We start from the raw sequence: 21,001 nt of genomic DNA on the forward strand, positions 1-21,001 counted from the left end.
TGCGGGCTGGACAGTTTTATTTTTTTTAATCTTGCCCATTCTAGTTGTGGACACGACGAAGCATGGTGCATGAATGACGCTTTATTGAAGAAGGCGAGCGGTTATATAGGCAAGCGGTTAGATAACAGAAATGGGGGCTGCTTCTGTCCGGCTAGGCGCGTGTGCATGACTTGCACTACGTCACATCTCCTCTCTCTCTCTCTCTCTCTTTTTTTTTTAATCGTCGAATCAAGTAGAGTTTCAGAACTCAGGCGCCGGGTATCTTCGTGGTGGTTGGCGCTTCCGTTCACTCCTGCGGAGTTGTGTAGATTCGAATGTCCCTGTAGTGTCTGGGACTCTCACAGCTGGCAGCGGCGCGGGAGTCTTGTGGTCTGGAGACGAGGGAGGAGGAGCCGGATTGAGGTGTTCTCTTGTGCGCTGAAACTGTTGACACTCTTCCGTTTTGACGATGTAGGCACGAGGAGTCTCAGCCCGCTGTACGACCGTGACAGGGGACCATGATCTTGAGGGCACATTGTACATAGTTGCGGTCGAGCCAGTGCGAAGCTCTGGAAGAGGCCGTGTACCTCTGTTGTAGAAGCAGCGTTGCTTGCTCCTGATGTCTTCTAGCCTTCGTCGCACGGTCTTGGGTGGCACTGTTTGTGGCTGTAGGTGGCTGGTTGGTACAGGAAGCAGCATTCTTGTCTGTCGGCCCATGAGCCTCTGCACAGGGTACTTCAGAGAAGAGTCCCGAGGTGAATTTCGACACTCAAGCAATGCGGCACAAAACTCAGTGCTGCCGAAACGGAACCGCCTTAACAGCTTCTTAGCTTCCTGTACTGCTCTTTCTGCCATTCCATTCGAGCGGGGATAGTGCGGACTAGACCGGACGTGTTGCAGGCCAATCTTATCGGCGTAATCCTTGAACTGTTGGCTACTGAAGGGTGGTCCGTTGTCTGTGCAAAGTCGCCTTGGGAAGCCATGTGTTGCGAAGATGTCATTGCATGCTGCAATAACCTTGTTGGCTGACGGCGCTTGCACAAGCCTGATTTCAAAAAAGAAAGAGTAGAAGTCAACAACGACTAAGTACTCGGCACCGTTGTGATGACAAATATCAGCTCCTACTGACTCCCAGGGCAGAGTTGGTATCTCGTGACTTAACAGCGGTAGTCGCGCATTTCTTGATTTGTACTTTTGGCATGTTTGACAGCGTTGAGCGACTTCGTCAATATCGCTGTTTATACTTGGCCAGAAGACAACGGTTCGGGCGCGTGCCTTCATTTTTTCTGCTCCTGTGTGCGCAGCATGAAGAGAAGCCAGTACCTCACTGCGCAGTCTGGCAGGAATGATAAGGCGATTGCTCCGGAACACAAGGCCGGATTCAGTATGCAGCTCGTCGCGGAAGCTCCAGTAGCTGCGTAGCTCGGTAGTGACGTCAGCCTTGTCAATGGGCCACGCTGTGCTTGCATACTGGCGAAGTTTCCCCATGCTTGGGTCGCGGTCCGTCTCCCGCAGAACTTGCTCCAGGCGCCTGTCTGAAGCTTGAAGACAAGCGATAGTGTTAACGTGGAAATGCGCTCAATGTTCTACGAGCCGTGCTTTATTAGGAAAACGTGATAACGCGTCAGCGATGAACAGTTGTTTTCCCGGAGTATACTTGACATTTATATGGTATTTTTGTAGGTTTAGACGCATACGCTGCAGGCGGAGAGGGCACTGGCATAATGGCTTCTTGAAAATCATTTCGAGCGGCTTGTGATCAGATTCCACAATGACTTCTGGCTGCCCGAAAATGTAGTCGTTGAATTTTTCACAGCCGTGGACGATTGCTAGCATCTCTTTCTCTATCTGCGCGTACCTTTGCTGTGCTTCTGTCAGCGAGCGAGATGAGTAAGCTAAGGGGTGTCCATCCTGCATTATCACAGCGCCAATTCCGTTTTGGCTGGCGGCTACAGATAGGGTGATTGGTTTGCCCTTCTGGTAATATGCCAATATAGGAGCCGTTGCTAGTGCTTCGCGCAGTGCTTCAAAGCTTTTTTGATGTCTGTCTTCCCAAACCCATGCAGCATTCTTTTTTAAAAGTTCTCGGAGCGATGCTGTGAGCGTTGACATATTAGGAATGAAGCGGGAAACGAAGTTCACCATACCCAAGAATGTCTGTAGCTCTTTCCGGTTGCAAGGGGCCTGCACGTGGAAAATATCTTCCAGTCTCCCTGGATCCAGGCTCAACCCGTCGCGCGTCAACACGTGGCCTAGGTACTTGACGGATTCCTGCAAGAAGTTACACTTTGTTTTGTTCAATTTCAAGTTGTGCTCCTGACATCTTGTCAGCACATTGACAAGATTTGCGTCATGCTCTTCTTTAGTGCGACCCCAGACTAGAATGTCGTCCATTACGACTGCTGTGCCAGTGAGACCTTCTAGTACTTTGTGCATGGCGCGCTGAAATATTTCGGGAGCCGAAGAAATGCCGAAAGGCATACGTAGGAACCTGTAACGACCGTACGGAGTGCTCATTGTGCAAATTCTGGAGCTTTCCTCATCCAGTTTTATCTGCCAAAATCCCGTAGCGGCATCCAAAGTCGAAAAGTATTGTGCTCCACACAGAGACGGTGCAATGTCTTCTAGCGTTGGCATAGGATAATGTTCCCTCAGCAGCGCTTTGTTCAAATCAGATGGATCGAGACATATGCGTACCTTGTCGTTCTTTATGACGGTAACCATGTGGCTGGACCACTCGGTTGGCTCGGTCACCTTGGAAACTACTCCGGCTGCTTCCGTGCGGTCCAGTTCCGCTTTTACTCTGTCCTCGAGTGCGAACGGAATCCGGCGTGCTGCTTTGACCACTCCTTGGGAACCTGGCTTGAGCTTCAAGTGGTAGACGACACCCTTGAGCTCGCCTAATCCGGAGAAGACGTCTTCATACGGCTTGACTACGTCGTACAGCTCTTGGTGCTCCAGTGAAGCAATTCGGCGAATCAAGCCTAGCTTCTCGGCAACTGAGCCGCTAAGAGTCACGGGTATGTCGTCTTCCATTACGAAGAATGTCGTTTCAAATGTTCCCTCGGGTCCGGTCACATGAAGGTGACTACGTTTCGTTGCTTTTTTCTGAAAGCCAAAAAATGTGTTCAGCACGACAGCGCAGTTTTCGGGTTGCTTTTGAGTTATCTTCTGCAGCTGGCTGCGTGATATGACCGAGCAATTGGCTCCTGTATCAAGCTTGCAGGCAACGGGCGTTTCTTCTATTTTCACGATTGCAGTCCAGCGGTCGTCTTTCTTGCTGCTTGGCGATAAAGTTTGCAACCAGAAATTATCTGCCTGTCCGTCTGAATTTGCTTCCAGTGACGCCACTTTTTGCTCTTTCACGCAGAGGTTAGCGCTCTTCGTTTTGCACGCAGCTGCAAAATGATTTCTTTTGCCACATTTTAAGCACGTGCGTCCCTTTGCAGGGCATGTTTCACTGTTGTGAACACAAGCACATTTGTTACAGCGACTTTTCATTTGGAGGACCGCATTGACCTCCACTTGACAGTTCTTGCTGGAGTGTATTTCTTCACTTTGCTCTTTGCCGTGTTCCCCAGCTCGACACATTTCAACAGTTTTGGCCAAGGAAGCATTTTCAGAAAGAAGCGTTTCTTGAAGCTTCTTGTCTCTCATTCCCAGAATGATTCTGCTTCTTAGCATGCGTTCTTCCAGCTCACCGAATTCACAGCTTTTTGCTAGTACACGCAGCTCCGTTAACCAATCGTTAAAATGTTCGTCTTCCTTCTGGTCACGCTTTCCAAATCGAAACTCGTGATAAGCTAGGTTTAGTGCTGGTTTGTAGAACGCTTCAAACTTTCGCTTCAGTACAGCAATGTCGCTTTTATCCTCTCCAGCATCAAATACGAAAGTGCTGTACGTTTTGCGTGCGTCTTCTCCAATACTGATGAGAAAAGTGGCTGCCTGTACCTCTTTCGGTTGTTGGTCCAGGTAGGTTGCAGTTGAGAATAGCTCGAACTCTTGCTTCCATGCTTCCCAGCTATGCCAGACATCTCCCGTTGTATCCAGGGCCTTCGGTGGTGGCAGCAGCGAAGTGACGGGGGCGGCAGGCTGGGCGCGGTGCTGCTCGGCGTCTGTCATGGTTCTGGTCCGATGAAATTACCCGGGCCTCCGGGATTGCCGTGCTTCTGCCGTCGGTTACGTTGCCCGGTTGCGTTGCGCGATCGCTAACCGGCCACTCCTGACACCAGTCTTTGTGGGCATTGCCGAACAGGAAGCCGATCGACGATGAATCCAGACCGAGCACCGCCGGCAGACGAAGAGTGCGTATGAACGCAAATGAGTAAGTGACAGCGAGAGGAGGCGGCCTTGGCCATACCTGGGCCGTCGATGGCCCACTTGGGTGACTTGGACTGCACAGCGCGCAATTTAACAGCTCTCGCTGAAAAATGGGCTAAGCAGCTAGCTTAGCGGTGCTGAATTTTTTTTAGTGCGCTGTCCGCTCTCCTACTGCAACGAGACGAGATAACGGTAGCATTTTATATTTAACTGAGCAGAAAAATTCACCTCTGCTCAGCACCTGTCAGAAAAGATTGTGTAGGATTACACTAGGCATTGGTAGCTTTCGATCAGAGAATTCGGAAGCGCATTTAGTAGTTTGTCACATATTATGCGATATCCACGTCCTTAGTTTATAATTTGGCAGTTTCAAGTTCATAATCAGGGTACAGTCACAGAGCGAAAAGCACAGCGTGCACGTACCCAAAAACCAGACGCACACTGCGCTATCAACTGTTGAGTTTATTCAAGTCGTCATCAATTTATAGAATAATCACTGCATGACAAAGCCAAATCATGGTGGGGACAACGTACAAGATGGCCACCAGTTCACATGAAAACAAGAGATGTACAATCTATTTGATAGCTATTAAATTTCTATGTTTAAAAAAAAAGTAACGGATTGCAGCGGTGGCCTAGTCGTTTTAGCATCCGCCTCTCATGCGGGAGGTGCGGGGTTCGATCCCCAGTGCCGCCGGTTACCCACCGGTGATACAATGTAAGCTTTCATCTGTCTGGTGCTCTTCTTCTTTAGGGCGAGATGCTTGAGAAAAAGAAACAATAAAACATTGTGCCATAGCACTCATCGGACACACATTCATGAAATTCATCAAAAAAAAATATCTGACGGTTCACCGACACATGTATCATAGTGCATTGCAATATAGTAGGCTTCTTTTATCTCCTTCAGACATGGTAGTTGCGCGCAACACACACACACACACACACACACACACACACACACACACACACACACACACACACACACACACACACACACACACACACACACACACACACACACACACACACACACACACACACACACACACACACACACACACACACACACACACACACACACACACACACACATACACACACACACACACACACACACACACAAGACAGGGTACGGGACTAGCGCACCCTGTCTTTGTGTGTGTGCCTTGCGTACCCTGTCTTGTGTGTGTGCGTTTCGCGCAACTACCATGTCTGAAGTATTGAACCAACTAGCCCGACAACACGTTCTACTTAGTCATATTTCTTTTATCTCTATTGTATCCCGATAGATCTCAAATCTCGCGCATCTATGTAATTTCGTGACCTTTCTGTGTGTTCTCTTCATCATGATTTGATTTTGTCATGCAGTGATTGTAGTATAAATTGCCGACGTCTTGAATAAACTTATGAGTTGATAGTCAATGTTCTGTGCGTCCGTGTCTCGTGTCCGCGCTGTGACTACTTTTATTGTGAACAATAAACTGGCCCGAACGTGTACCCAAGTGTAAGGCCGGCACGGTTCCTTATTAATAATTTGCGGTGTTTTGCTTTACTCGAGTTGAAGGCTACACCCCAGTTTACGGTTGCGGAATATTTAACGCCAGCCAATACCGATATTAATTATGCACATAATTTTCTTTGGGAAAAGCCTACTCTGCATTTCATGTAACCGTACTCATCCAGCTCCTTGAGTTAACCCTTATAAAAATGGTCTATAGACAGTCTAGAGACTTGTTATAGACCGTATTGCCTTCCTGTAGATATTTCTTTTTATCTACTCATAGTCTTAGAATGTTTACAGACAAAAGTCTAATAAAAGTGTATGGCCATAAATCTATAGATCGTCTATAGAATGTCTATAGGATTCGTATTGCCTATAGACTGCTTTCTAGGGTTCGTTTATAAAGAGCGTATCGACTTTATAGACATAAGTTTATGGACAGTCTATAGACTGTCTAAAGAAGTTTTTGTAAGGGTTGACTCATTGAAGTCATGGTAAGCGTACATATATCACCCAGGTTTGCACGAAAAATTGCGCAGGTTAAAAAAGAAAGCAAGAAACAAACCTCAAAAGCCGTGATCTATGACAGGTATCGAAGGTAAAGCAAAGACGAGTTGACATTGAATTCAAGTACTCAGTGAATGAAAGCGGAAAAATGACTTCCCTCTTGCTTTCATGGCATCTCTTCAGCGCACATTTGTTTACTTCGTAAAAGGCGCGGATGCTTTCGAGGTTCAGACGGGGTATTTTGAGATATCTGGTGGTATCAATTTCGGGCGGGCACGAACAGCCTGGGGCGGAGACCGCAGCTACAGAACCGGTCGGACTCACTCCGGCATGCAGTTTCTTGCGCTACTGACCGCAAGCGCGGTTTCCGGTTCCATGGGCACCACTGAGGACCACTGAGTGTGTTGTGCATCGGCCCACACTGGACGTGCAGCGCACAACCGAGCTCCTGCATGCGGGAAAAAACGGCTGAGCTACAGACCACACATGAGCTGCGCTGGGTGGCGCTAGCCAGCTGTGGAACGTATCGCATGTGAAAGAATGTACTTAGTGGTCTTTCCCTTTTGGTTTCTCCTTGTGAGCGGCGAGTTAATTGCTAGCTATGTCTATGGCTGATTCCCACACGAAGATCAACGAGATAAGCGCGAGAAGTGGACAGTGTATCCGCCCTTGCCTTCCTGAAGGGCAGTGGAATAAAGCAGAGAATTAAATTTTCCTTTTCGAAGGTATGCCTTGGAGGCAAGTTCGCTGTGCGAAAAGCTAACGAGCTCTTGAGCGCCTGCATTAATGAAATGTCTCGTTTGCATCTCAGATAATGCTTACCTCTGTCAAAGTGTTAAAGCATGTTAAACTGGCGCCCATAGACAATGTTACACCGTCAGACTGCTATCCTTTTTTCAGTTAACATAATTTTTACTCGCCGCCATGAGGCTCTTATGGGGCGGTACATGTGTGGGGGCGGGAGTCGGCCGAGACGGGCTCGCATAAATCACTAAATACTAGTCCGCGATCTTTGTCTTTCGTTCCTTCTTTGTCGCCGCGTCTTTTACGCGTAATGGTTCTTGTAAGCCATCATCTAGATTCGATAGATAAAAACCACTGCATCAGGCAGATAAATTTCTTCTTTTACTCTGCCTACATGTTGTTCTCTCATTCATACGGTCACGGTCAGCGGTACGAATGAAATAAGGTCGCCCTTAAATTGTCCAACGGGCCACACGTCGCGCCGAACGGGCGATGGCGTTCCGTGTACTCCTCGACAACGCTGCGACACGCTATCGTATCTCACTCTTAAAGACGAAGCTTAAGCGTCCTTCAATCTTTTTATCATTTAGTTTGGATGTAGAAAATATTCAAAACGGTTGTTTACGTGTCACCCGCCTCGGTGGCTCAGTGGTTAGGGCGCTCGGCTACTGATCCGGAGTTCCCGGGCTCGAACCCGACCGCGGTGGCTGCGTTTTTATGGAGGCAAAACGCTAAGGCTCCCGTGTGCTGTGCGATGTCAGTGCACGTTAAAGATCCCCAGGTGGTCGAAATTATTCCGGAGCCCTCCACTACGGCACCTCTCTCTTCGTTTCGTCTTTCACTCCCTCCTTTATCCCTTCCCTTACGGCGCGGTTCAGGTGTCCAACGATATATGAGTCAGATACTGCGCCATTGCCTTTCCCCCAAGACCAATTATTATTATTATTGTTTACGTGCCCTTTAGAAGCAGCTCGTCAACGTCTCTGGCAAAGGACATTTCTTTCCTTGCTATGGAATTATTCAGCAGTAAGATGTACGCAGCTGTCAGCAGCGAGCTCTAGCGGCACCGTTCATATATATTTGTACGTTAGAACTTTGTCACATTCTTGTGATGTTCACAGTAATCGTCGCACTCCCAGCGTCGACAGATCTTCCACGAAGGCGCACTCGACACGATCGAAAGTGTGCCCACTGAAGCCACACGTCGTGGAGGGCTTCGGCTAACCTGCAGTATCGCTATCTGCATCGCTCACATTTGAATGCCGGACATGCCGGCGCTCGCCCTCCAAACGAAACCAGCGCGCGACACGTAACGCGCTCTACGGCTACGCATGCAGGCGGAGGGACGCCGAGGGGAAGGGGGAAAGGTGACGGCAACCTCGTGCGGGCGACGGCAACGACGGCGAAGACCCGCAAGAAGCGGGCGCCGCCGCATCGGCATCGAGGTGCACGTTGTTGGTCGGCCGACCGGCGCGCTGCCTACGGAGGAGAGCATCGGCAATGGCAGAGTGGGCCAGTCCTTCGGGAGATTGAGACTTCCGACGGCTGGGTCACGGGAACAGCCGGGGAAAGGACGTGGAGGTGCGGCCAGGTGTAGACGATGGGGCTGCGAGGAGGAGACACGGAGGAGAGAGAGAAGGAAAGAAAAGGGCGGCGGGCAGCCACCTCATTCCATAGGCTTTGAAGCGATCGCCTATGCACCGCTTGCAAAAGAGCTTCGAGGAAACTCAACATACGGCCGCGCCGGTCGGGCTTTTAGCACGGGCGAGCTGCGCTCCAGCTGCGCCTCTGGTAGACACGCACAAGAAACTTGCCGCACCTTGCGTTGAAGCCATGCTACCGTGTAGCTCAGGAACAGGCAGAATGTTTTGGGAAAACGATTAATTTCGGCGTGCGCCGCCCCGTTAGCCCGCCGGAGCCCGCGGTTCAGTCCAGGAAAAGGCCAGCCAGGACCTTCCCCGTGGTTCTGGATAGCGCGAACCGTCGACGTAATACGTGACATCACAGCGTCCGGAAGGCGTATACAGCTCGATTAAACGAAAATAACTCGAAGCAGGTCGCACACAGCGAAGCGCCTAGGGAGCCTTTTATGTGTCTTGCATTGGAAGCGAGAAAGGAACAGATTGCGGGCCGCGATAGTAGCAGGGCCAGGCGCTGGTCGGTGATTCCCTTTTTTCCGTGATGGGCGTTTGTGTTCCTTGGATCGGTTGCATAAGATACTTACGTGCGCTGGTGTGCTAGTTTCCGCAGTGCTTACAAGGGAGGACCGGGAGCGATGTAGTTACCAGACAGGTCATCTACTAAACTTGGCCCCACCTACTGTTCACGATAGAGAGCCTCAGCGGATAGACGTAGTTCCACAAGAAGCGTTGAAGCGATAAATTCCTATCTTGTGCCGGGCGTCAGTGCCCTTTGACATACGTCTTGCTTTTTGCAGCGAGAGTTTCATACAAAGAACGCCTCGGAGATTGTTTAACAGTACTGAGGATCGGCCTCAATTATATTATGAAGTTGAATTGTTTTCTGGCATGAATATGTAGCCTACGGAATTCCCCAAAATCAATGGGCTGTAGCGCATTGTGTTCGACAGGGAGGTGGTCTTGCGTGTTTCTGCGTGAGGTCCTGGCGCATGCACTATTTCGGTGACAACACGTCGATGCACTACAAGCATGTTATTGACTGCTTATGCAGTATAGTACATAGCCCTGTTGCCTAAAAGATGCGCCCCGTCCCCTTCCTTTGCATACTACAGAACATTCAAGCAAAAGTGTTTTGCGCAGGCCTTCCGCGCCGTGCGTCAACTACCCGTTAAGTAACAAAAACCCGCGCTTTCCTAACTGATGCATGCACAACACCCCTTTGTTCCTTCCAGATACTTACCCTGAGTGCTGGTTCTCAAGCACCATAGCAACTGTTTTTATCCCCCAGGCCTTGCTTCCACCGTCATATCTGTTGTCTCTCAAGCGCAGGAGATTTGTACGAGCCCTTTTAGTTTACACGGCTGCCACCATGTGCAGCGTGGCGCTGATTCTCAAAATCAGAGCAGGAATTTTGAATGCTCGGAACATCCCATTAATTTTCTATGGCCATCGGAAATGGTTGGTGTGAGTGCATGTAGGAAGCATTTTATAGGTCCGATTTGGCAGCGACAAGGATGAATCGGGCGTAATATTCACTGTGTTAGCGCAGAATCGCTCGGGACTCTCTAGTTTGCTCAAAATTACAAATTTAACATATTCGCATTCAGTTACGTGGTGTAGGCCACTGGAGGCCAACAGATGACGCTAGTTGATGAATGTCCGGAATGCTGGTTATGCCTTGAGAAATGCATAGACCATGGTGAGAATTAAAACAACGGGCGCTGAGAAGCCGCATATTTTACGCCTGGGTTCAAGCAGGTCATACTCGTGTTTTCCGATAATTCCACCACATCATCAGCCCCAACAACGGCTTTCGTAGTTTATGACACCGGTTTAGATTGACCTATATACAGACACCAGCGACTGCAGAACTTCGGAAGGCCATTGATTTCATGTGAACTAAGCCTACTGCATGTGAACGGTTTTCTCCCATTCCAAAACAGCGTTGTAAATCACAAAGAACAAAGCGGCTCCAATTATTTCCTAGCTCAAGTCACCACGGAGCTTCTTAGTCGTCCACACGGAAACGGCCATGAAATTTTTCTCCACTACCGCTTCCCGAGAGTATCAGAGCAGTGCTGCCTTGACTAGCAAATAACTTTAAAAGATGCGAAGGAGGCCTTGCTTAACCTCACTGAAGTGTGCATTTCGTTTATTAAACCAGACACAAAACCTTCGTCCTTTTTGACATGGGAAGTGCAACAAACTATTCGCCTCAGTGGGGCCATGCGAAGCTGCGCCTGCACGGGCTTGGCCTTGAAAGAAAGTTCAGGATACCAGGCAATGCAAAACCCAGTAAAGTAAGTTTGCTACGCAGGAAGTTCGTCTTGATGTAGTGTTAAATCGGCGGTGCGAACACTTCCTCGGTCACCTCCATGAATACAGATGTTGCCAGATGTTGTCAGGTGAGCTAGACCGCATAACTTGCACCATGCCCTACAAAAAACGTTAAGGAGGACACTTAAAAATACTTACGTGCTATGAATGCGAAAACAATGTTTTTTTATTATATTTCCTTTTAGTTCTATTATTTATTCATTTTTATTTTCATATTTAACATTCTCGAACAAAAATTCTGAAAATTGTAAAATTTTAAGACACTGTTATGAAAATATTTAAGGTAATGGTCTAGTCTTCTTATATGTAGCTAAATCTTTCTTTTAAAGTGTCTTCATAGATCGCATCAAACAGTTAAGAGTGCCATCGAAAACTAATGAGGAACGCTTTTAAAATATCAAAAATGTTAATAAAAAGAAGTACAAGACTGCCGTCGGGTGGCCTGCGGATATATTGATTGTTAAAGTGAAATCTTACATTACATGAAAAAATTGCATTCACAAACGGTTTCCCGCTCAAAAATGCCTTTGTCCAGAATTGTTGGGCATATTTTATCTGCTATTCTAATGACTGACCTACTCATTAGCATACAGTCGTAAGGCAACGCATATACCAGATTCACCTTTTTTCGCCAAGAAGCAACATGGTTTTGTGGCCTATGGCTTGAGTGCTCGGCTAACTATCTGAGGCTTCTGGGCTCAATTCTCCGCACCTTACCTCACCTAGTCTTAATCGTCTCGGTGACGTCCTCTGGCATTTTTCGGACCAGCGTTGCTGATCAACACCGACGCCATATAATGCTTTCGAATTAATATTTAGCACAGGCAGCACTTCCACTCTTCCCAGAATCACCCTCAATATACAAGGCAAGAAATAAGAGCCTTGCTGGGGTTTCTAAAGGACATTGTAATCGACTTGTGGCCTTTGAGGTACACCTGCGTTTTCTTAGCGTACATACTTACCTCACCACCTCACCTACCAGTCTTAATCGTCAGTCTTCATTTAATTACTTCTGACCACGTGGGCTCAGACGAACTTCCCTTATCTTTTCAATAAATTATCTCTTTCTTTCTCTTTTGGAAGAATAATCCTCAGTAAGTTAGTAAGTGACATTTGTGAAAATTGCAAACTAGCACAGCCGGACCAGAACGAGTTGCTTAGCGGTAAGCCCCCAGCCGCCATTTGACCCGAGCGAATAAATGCCAAAGCATTCGGCATTTGATCCGAGCGAATAAATGTTAAAGCATTCGGGCACACGTGAATGAAGATTCCCGACCGAAAAGAAACATTTTTGCGGCATATTTAAACACTGGACACAGCGCAAACAGAATGAATAAATTAACCACCAGTCGTTTTGCTCCTGTCTCCTGGGGCAAATCCACCGAGTTCCGACTACTATCAACTCTTATCCATTATTATCTCCACTGTTTCGTTCGCTAGTCATCAGTAATCAGTAATCATTTTCGTGGAACTTGTAGAAGCATAAAACGCACTTCAAAATGCACTTCCTCCTAGACGCTATAAGCTTTACAATGGTTCTGTCGGCAGGCGGTTTCATTGCCAGCAGACCCACTGTAACCCTTCTGTACATAAACTCTATACCACCACTACCACCGAACGCTGAAGGCACTGTTCTTGAACCACTTTGCTGTACTAAATATAAGTAACAACATTGTACGCTCTCCTTCATGGGACCGTCACGGCCGGCGTTATTCTCCGCATCTGCCTCGCAGTCAGCGTTAATTAAGGAGGTGAAAGCAGCGAGCCCGACAAGGCTGCACCCAGGTGCCCCGTGCAGCCCATTCCTTACCCGGGCCTCGCAAAAGCTTCACGACTTTGCGCAGCGCGCGGTAAGAGTCAGCTGCTGGCATATCAAAAAAGAAAGAGAACAGAAGGGGCCGAAACGTGCGAGGGCCGACTAGACGGCGACGTGCGTTGCGGTGCACACTAAATATAGAATCTTTGCGCAAGCACCGAACCGTGTTTCCTTGACGGCGGTATAGTGAAGGGAGGCTGCACAGCAAAAACAATGCGGTTACCTTCAGGCCGCTCTGCTGATATGCGACGGTCAAACTTCGCCTGCTTTGTTCCCACCCCGTAGCAACAAGAACGGAAAGCGTCCAGGACCACAATTAGCTCCTGAGACCGAAATTCGTTCTTGGGGGAAGAAATGTGTTTCAAAAGACTCCCTACAGACGTATCAGAAAATGGCAAGAATTCAGAGGAGGTTGCGTTCCCTTCGCGGGTTTATAAATGTGCGGTTCGCTTCCAAAACCCTAGAGACAGGCAGTTGTTGTCAAGTGGTGGGCTGCGCTATATATGTCGGACTTTACGGCTCAGCACAGATTGCTACTGAAGTGAAAAACGCAGTCGCAAGGCCGTAGCATAAAGCTCAGTGCACGTGATCAGATTTAGTTTCACTCGGAAAAAGGCAGCCGTTAAAGCTTAGCTTGCTCTTCTAGTCTCAATGTCCTTTCCTTAAAAAGGTAGCCCAGAACGCGACTCAGGAGTTCGACGTGTTTATTAAAGAACTGCCAGATTCTGCCTTTCTTTTTCCCACTTCCCGAAGCAAGATAATGAACGTGAGAAACGTGTTGGAGGCAGCCTGAGAAAGCCATGCGCTCCAAATGGGCGTATTCGTTTCGCGTAGCACTGAGTAACGCGGTACGAACTTATGTGCCTCGCTGTGTGGGCAAACGCGAAAAGATCGCGAGCAACGTGCTGTTCCAAAGGCAAATGCATGTTTCGTTTTGTTACCAGGAAATGACATACTTCGTACGAACTCACTCACAGTACGGAAATAGCTTTTGAAGGAACACGTGTTTTCGGAACCTTGAAAAACCTGGCCACCTGACTGTACAGCCTAGCGGCTGCATGGGAACATTGGACGTGCAGTTTTCAGACATATAATACAAGAAGGAAGACTAGCCATTACTGCAAATCAGAGTACACAATAGGTGGAATGTGCAAACGAAAAAAAAATAGCAGATGATTTAGCATGACTTAGCGCGGAATATCGTGCACTAGCACTAGTTAGAGTGAGTCCTTACGATCGGTACGTGCTGAAAAGATTTGACCTAAAGTCCTGCTACCTAATAGCCTTTACCCTAAAGGCCTTTTAGTAAAGACCTAGGTAAAGGCCTAAAGGCCTTCACCCATGTGAAGGCCCGCCATTTGCGCACACCTGATAGGTCCCGAAGCTGTTTACCATGAAAGTTTTCATCCTAAAGGCGTGCCAGGTGTGCACTCCTGGGTAGTTTACCCACAACCCGATGAGTAGATGGGCCGTCTGCCACAAAGCAAGCTTCAGTGCCGTACACACAGTCGCGAGTAAAAAAGGTTAGCCCTAGTGACGTGCCAGGGGAGCGGCAGACAGCAACGCTTGGCGCTGCGGTTACGAACACGCCGATAACAAAAGTGCGAGGTGCGAGGTATGTTCACACACAAATTACGGCGCCGTGTCAGCCGCGCGATGCGATTTTCACCACTCCGGTGGCGTCGTTGTGCTAATCGTTTTTACTCGCGGCTGCACGTACGCCCGAAATCGGAAAACCCACCTAGTAGTGCTACGGCGCTAATAGGCACACGAGCGAAGAGTAAAAGCCTCTTATTTGCCACCCGGGGCTCTGAGAACTTACGGGTATTTTATATCTTTGCTTCTAATCATGTCAACAGAACGCAAAAAAGAATTATGTTTAACAGTGACCTGATATTGTAGAGATTTAATAAATACCAACAACAACTAATTCTCGTTTCTACTGAATATATGTAAAAAAAAAAACAGAACTGTCTCTATGGCTGTAAATCTATGAGTGGAGATTTCCATATTTGACCAGAAGATACGTCAGTGGATGGAATTTAAAAAAAAATTAGAACTAATCACGAGATCACTATACAAGAAGATTTATTACCAAAGTTAGATTACTTGTATCCAGCACGCGTTTTTTAATGAATTCCTTATCTGAAATAATTTGTACATTCGACTGCCGCTGTCAAAGCTTGAAGCGACAGCGGTTCTGTGCTTTCACGTCTAGAAACAGAGTGTTCTTATTGGCTAGCCGGCATAACATAAATGTTGACTCTTCCTGCTACTTCTGTATGGAGTGATTCTATTTCTCGCATTTTAAGCTATAGGACTTGCATAGAGCGCCCCAATCGTCCACCGCGCATTGATGAGGTGGCGTCTATCCGCGCCTTAAGGGACTATGCCATGAATAAAAAGTCACTTGTAAATGTTTTCAATGCTTAGAAATTATGCTAAGAAGCATTCACACCAAGTATGAGTCTTCGGAACTGAGCCGACAATATATTATGAATTTGTGTGTTTTTTTTTAAATTCGCGGACCGATTGCTGTGCTCGTATTGACCGATTTTGGAACTAAAATCGTGAAAAAAGACGTCACTGTACCTATGACGTCGCCAGGCCACCACACGCTGTCATTCGCTGGAGCCACGGCAGCCTCGACGTCACGGGCACACTTCCGGTAGCCGCGAAAATCGTCTGCTCATGCCGCCGCGCGACCCTCTCGGGAAAGCGCGAGCCAGGGCATTGCCTTCGCGCATATGGTTTCAATTTTCCTCTGCCGGGAGTTCCGGAGCCACCCGCAGTGGCTCGCCGAGTCGCTACTGTCGTCGCTGGCGTTCAGCCGGTACGGCATGAACGCATAGGGGGCTCGATGCCCATCGCGGCCGTAAGAGCGAGCAGTCGCGCCTCGAGGTCCGGGTCCATTACTGCTAACTATAACAGACGACAAGCAAAGAAACCTGACTCGCGCCGCAGTCATGCCGCCGACGCTGCTGCGGGGTGCTAGGAGCGACAACCGGAAGTTGCAAAAGGAACATCAGCGGGTGAGGTATTCATAGGCGGGGCCCAGTCCCAGAGCTGTTTTCTTTATTTTTGTCTGGTGTCTCGCGTGTACGAGTTGAGGGGGGAGAGGAGGAGCGTAATTTTAAATCGTATATATCTTCGCTGTTATTGATGCTAGCTTAAAAATTCTTGCGTTGGGGTGACTAGTGATGAAATGCCTATCTCTCGTCTGCTTTACGTAAACTAAATTAATTTATTGCATAGTCCCCTTAATGTTCTAGGTCATGCGAGCACTGGACCACTGCTCCTGGGCGTGGGAACGCTTGGCTACAGTGAGAAGCTGACACGAGCACTGCCACGAGTCAACACGTTGGAGCAAATCAGGAGCGCACCGCCCGCAAGTGCAGGCAAGTGTTATACAGGCTTAACTAATGATTCCAATGACAACATGCCTTCATTGGACACACCGTGTTCACCAGTAACAGCTGCATTTTACGCCCCTCACTCCCCTTACGCCCCTTACGCCCCTCATGCCCTTCACACCCCTCACGCCCAAGGCAAGCTATGCTTAAGTCTACAGTCTGATATATCTAGCAGTCATTAAAGCCTTCTCTCTGCTCCCTTGGCTTGCCGCGAGCACAAGAAACAAAAGGAAAGTTGCTGCTTGATTTACAGCGATCATCAGGGGTCTCCATCCTATCATTAGAAGCGACTTCCTCCTCCTATAGAGAGACGCCGCGTAGTTCAGAGGGGCACTATCTTGCAATCATGCCGCGGTATACGACGAAGCCCGTACAGCCAACGTGAATTTTCACCCCGCGTAAGATGTGACCGCATAGGAAAGGAGCGCATACCGCCGCATTATTGCGCGGGCAATAACGAGCAAGGAAGAAATTAGTCCCTACTATATACGGCAAGTGCGAAGTAATCGCCACAGTGACCTGTTACGCACGATGACACGGAAGTTCATAGGCCACTGCTAGAAGAAAAAAAAAAGGCTCACCAATGCATGTCGGTCAGCTAGCACGCTCCGGAAGCGTGACAGTGCGACTGATTGTGTACGACGTGTCCGCCGAGCGTAATTTTCCTCTAAGAACAGGCTGCTCCATTGCGCGCAGACACAGAGCTCAAAGTTATCAGCATGCTTATGCCTTACTGCCTTATATAGAGCACAGAGCCTATGCTGGTGACGAGGGACAAGGTGGCGGCGGAGGACAACGAGATCCTGGAACAGGGAAGACCGACCACTGAAGCTCGAAATTTCTCTCTCCCCCACCCCCTACGCCTTACGTCTTCTCTTTCGAACTAAATGTTTTGACTACTGCGACTACTATATAAAACAAAAAATCAGCACAGACTCGGTTACCGCGACTCATCGCATTCACGACCTGCTAACCACTGTTTTACGTTTCAAGATACGTTCAGCAGAGTTACATGCGGCTCAATATTAAATTTCAAGTACATTTCGTTTTCATACTTACTTAAACACGCCATCTTTGTGCAAGTGTCTCGCTGCGTTCTACTGATGATATTACCTAGGAATCTTGTGAGATTGCCTGGCGAAGCAAGAACATTTAAGACAAAGAATTGGGCTAAGCTAGGCTTGGCCCATTGTTGTTGTTGGTCTCTGGTGGAGTGGCACATACCCTTATTCAGCGATGGCTGCTCTTGCATGTTTTGTAGCGATAGCAGCGATAGCTACGTTACGGTAGCTTTTCGAGCCTTCAGCGTGGCGGCGCCGCCACGCTGTCACGTGGTCGGTCACGTGGTATGGAGCAGCTTCCGGCGGCGCGGCGCCATGGCTGATCACGTGGTTCGTCACGTGGTTGGCCATGGGACCAGTTACGTGGTGCGGAGCGGCTGAAGCGCCGGCGAAACCGAGCTGCAACAGCTGTGCGCATGCGCCGTGTCAAGTGGGACGAAGATGAAGAAGGAACTCCCAGCGAAACGGAGTGGCGAAAAACTGACTTTGCAATTCAACTCAGCAAGTTCGACTTGTCTAGCTGTAGCTATCGCGTCACTCCAGGTTTAACGAGAGCTAAACCACCGCCACTTTTTTGTTCTTTTTCTACTTCTTTCTTTCTGCTTCTTCTAACTGAGGAACATGTTTTACCTCAGTTATGCTGGCTTCAGTGAGACGCATGGAAAATGTCACGTAAACAGCTTTTGTTGTAATACAAAATATTCACTGCAATAAAGACATTTGCATAATATGAGGTGGACGATTGAAAACGAACTTATTGCACTCTGTCTAGACACACCAGTTTGGTCTTCCTTGCTGCTTTAGGCCCCTAGTTGCGTTATTTTTTCTGCTTTTTTGCGTGGTAGCGTGACATTTGCCACCCATCGATGTGTTTATGGAATATCAGTTCATATTTTGTTGTCCAGAAGCCAACATGAAAACAGATGCTTTACCGTGGGCCGTTTCTTTTATTCTTTTGTTGCGCCCTCCTATACAGGCCGAGTAAAAGCAGTGGAAGCAGCGCATTTCGAGGAAATATTTTATTCTGCTAGGAAACATGTCACCAGCGATGGGCTGTGAAGAAGGGACAAGACAGAAAGTGAGCTGTATGTAGCGCGCAGAGGTGCACCCTTCGTCAAAAGTTCAGAGACCAGGAGGTTTTGCTCCTGCGCCACACCCTGTGGCTTGTAATGCATTCTTAGTGATCAAAATCTGTGGAAGGGCAGAAGATTTTTAGTCCTGTCCCCTTCAACAGGTAGGACTTCCACGAATGCAACAGAAGCCCACTACACTGCTTACAAGCAAACCCCACGAGCTCCAAACTTCTTGCGAAGATTGTACATAAGTCCTTATTAAAAGGCGTGTCATAACAAAGCGTATGCGTCGATACGATCCCGCAGTGACGCAAGCACAACGACATCGTTATGTGGGTTAACACGACAGGACCGAATCATCATAAAATTTATTCGTGCGTTGCTTGCTTTATTCAGCACTGGGCGGCACTCCCCCACTTCCCAGATTCTCTTATCACGCACCATTCCAAAGCAAAATAAGCAGAAAACGTCACGCGTTGCACTTGATCCAGAATTGCCACTGACCGCTCCTAATAACGACGTCGAATAAACAGCAGGAAACAGAGACAGCGAAGCACGAATTAATCAGGTACATCTGTCGCAATCCACGCTGGACCGTGGTTGGTAGAAGCGGATGATAACCAATAAATGGAGTGCTGGGTAGCAATCTACGCTCTGAACAGAAATGATTAAAATGAGTAAGCTGCCCTCTCACGCACTACCCTTTTATAAAAGGGAGTTTGCTAGAGGACAGTTTACTCCCTTTTAACTCCCATTTAGGTGTTTTCGTGATAAGAGGTTAGAGTTCTGCTCGCATGCACCTCGTCCCTTCCAGCGACACATATCTGCATTCAGGTTGGAGAATTACTGCAGTGGGGGTTGACATTTCTGGAACCATAACTCAGTACAAAAGAAAGATTTCATAGGTAACGCATGACACGTGGTAGTGGAGCAATGGATGGCTCCGGATTAATTTAGATCACCGAGGGTTGTTCGAAGGCTTCGAAATTCGCGAACATATCTGATCAGAAAAGAAAAGAAAACAAGAAAAAGATACGAGTGCAAATGTTTGCTTTGCATCAGCACGTCGACCAATTCTATTTGGGAGAGGGGCAAATTTGTGCTTAAATAACTTTCTCTTAAAGAATTCTGAGGATGCAACTTGATTATTTAATTTAACTCCTCCTCATAGTTGCCTACAGTACGGTGGCAGGACACAAGTCAAGAATGCTGGACATGAATTTTATTTCTGAATCAACTGCGGAATATTGCAAGGTACTCTTATGGAAATATGGAAGATAATAATATAATCTTCCGATGCTTAGCAAAACTTTTCTTTTCAAGTTTGTCCCTCGATCCCATTGAATAGTTATGACTGCCATAGAAAACCAAATATCTTTGACGATTGCAAAAACCTTAGTAGCAAAAAAAAAGGAAGCCTACCGAGATGAGATCTGTTGATATATTGATTATTAAAGTGGAATCAAACGATATATGAAATAGAATGCGCTTATAAACAATTTTCTAATGAAAATTGCATTCATCCAGAATTTCTTGGTATGCGTTTTTCTTAGCTACAGAGAATGTGGTCGCGTTTTAAGGAACGAGAAGCAAGTGTGAAAAGCAAGAAAAAAAGCAGGTTGTCCGAAACCGGTTACATATTCGTACGGTACCTTTCAAAACAAACTGCCACTGCCTGTGGCCGTTTCACGATTGGCACTGGAGTGGCAAGAACATTTCCACTGCGTTCTCTCACATCTAAACGCCCAAACGCGTGATCCCGAAAAGTAGGTAAAATAAAGAAACACGCGCTGCCCGAAGAAGCTTCATCCATTCACGCGTCCCGTGCGTGTTTAGGCATCATATAGATAGATACAAGCGATTGTCGTTATCGTTCTTTCTTCTCCGGTCACCGCCCGGTCGTTTCACGAAGGCAACCGGTCCCAACTGTGGAAGCGAGACAAGCGCGATGCACTTTTATGTGCGTGCGTGCGTGTTTCGTAACTCCGGGGCCCCTCTAGCAGGCAGGCGGCGGACCGTTCGGTAACTGTCCACCTTGGCTCCTTACGCCGTGAGGATCGCGCGCCGATATCAATATCGAGGTCAGCGAATAGCTTAGCTCGGCGGCAGCCGCTATTTCGGGATCCCCTTTTGAGCTCAGCCTTTCCCTGTCGTCGCCGTTGTCGCTGCCGCAGGAACTGGCGACAAAATTCGCTCTGCCGGCGGAGCCGCTGTTTTCCGCCAGCGGATGCACGGAACGCCGAGACGTCGCGTCGCCAACCGCGTGCGTCCTCGAGCTGGGAGCGCCATTCTCCGTTCTCGTCAGCGGACTCGGAACAAGCCGTAGTCTTCCGCACACTGTCGGTAGGCCGTCTGGTCTGCCAGTCGAGACGCACGCGAGGCACTCGAAGTTCTGAAGACGCGGAAGATATTGCACGTGCTTTTTCCGGCGTCAAGGCGAAATGTTCCAGGCCTCTGTCGGCAGCCCGGCGCGTCTATATGCACGTGAGGCGTCCGCAGTTCTGACCACACGGAACAGTACTTCACGCGCTCTTCCGGCGTTGACGGCGCTTCTCTCCATGTCACCGCGCACTGCTCGAGGACGTCCTCGTATGGGCGATCTCGGAT

Source organism: Amblyomma americanum, chromosome 3 (assembly GCF_052857255.1).
Source record: "Amblyomma americanum isolate KBUSLIRL-KWMA chromosome 3, ASM5285725v1, whole genome shotgun sequence".
In the NCBI taxonomy this organism is placed as follows: domain Eukaryota; kingdom Metazoa; phylum Arthropoda; class Arachnida; order Ixodida; family Ixodidae; genus Amblyomma; species Amblyomma americanum.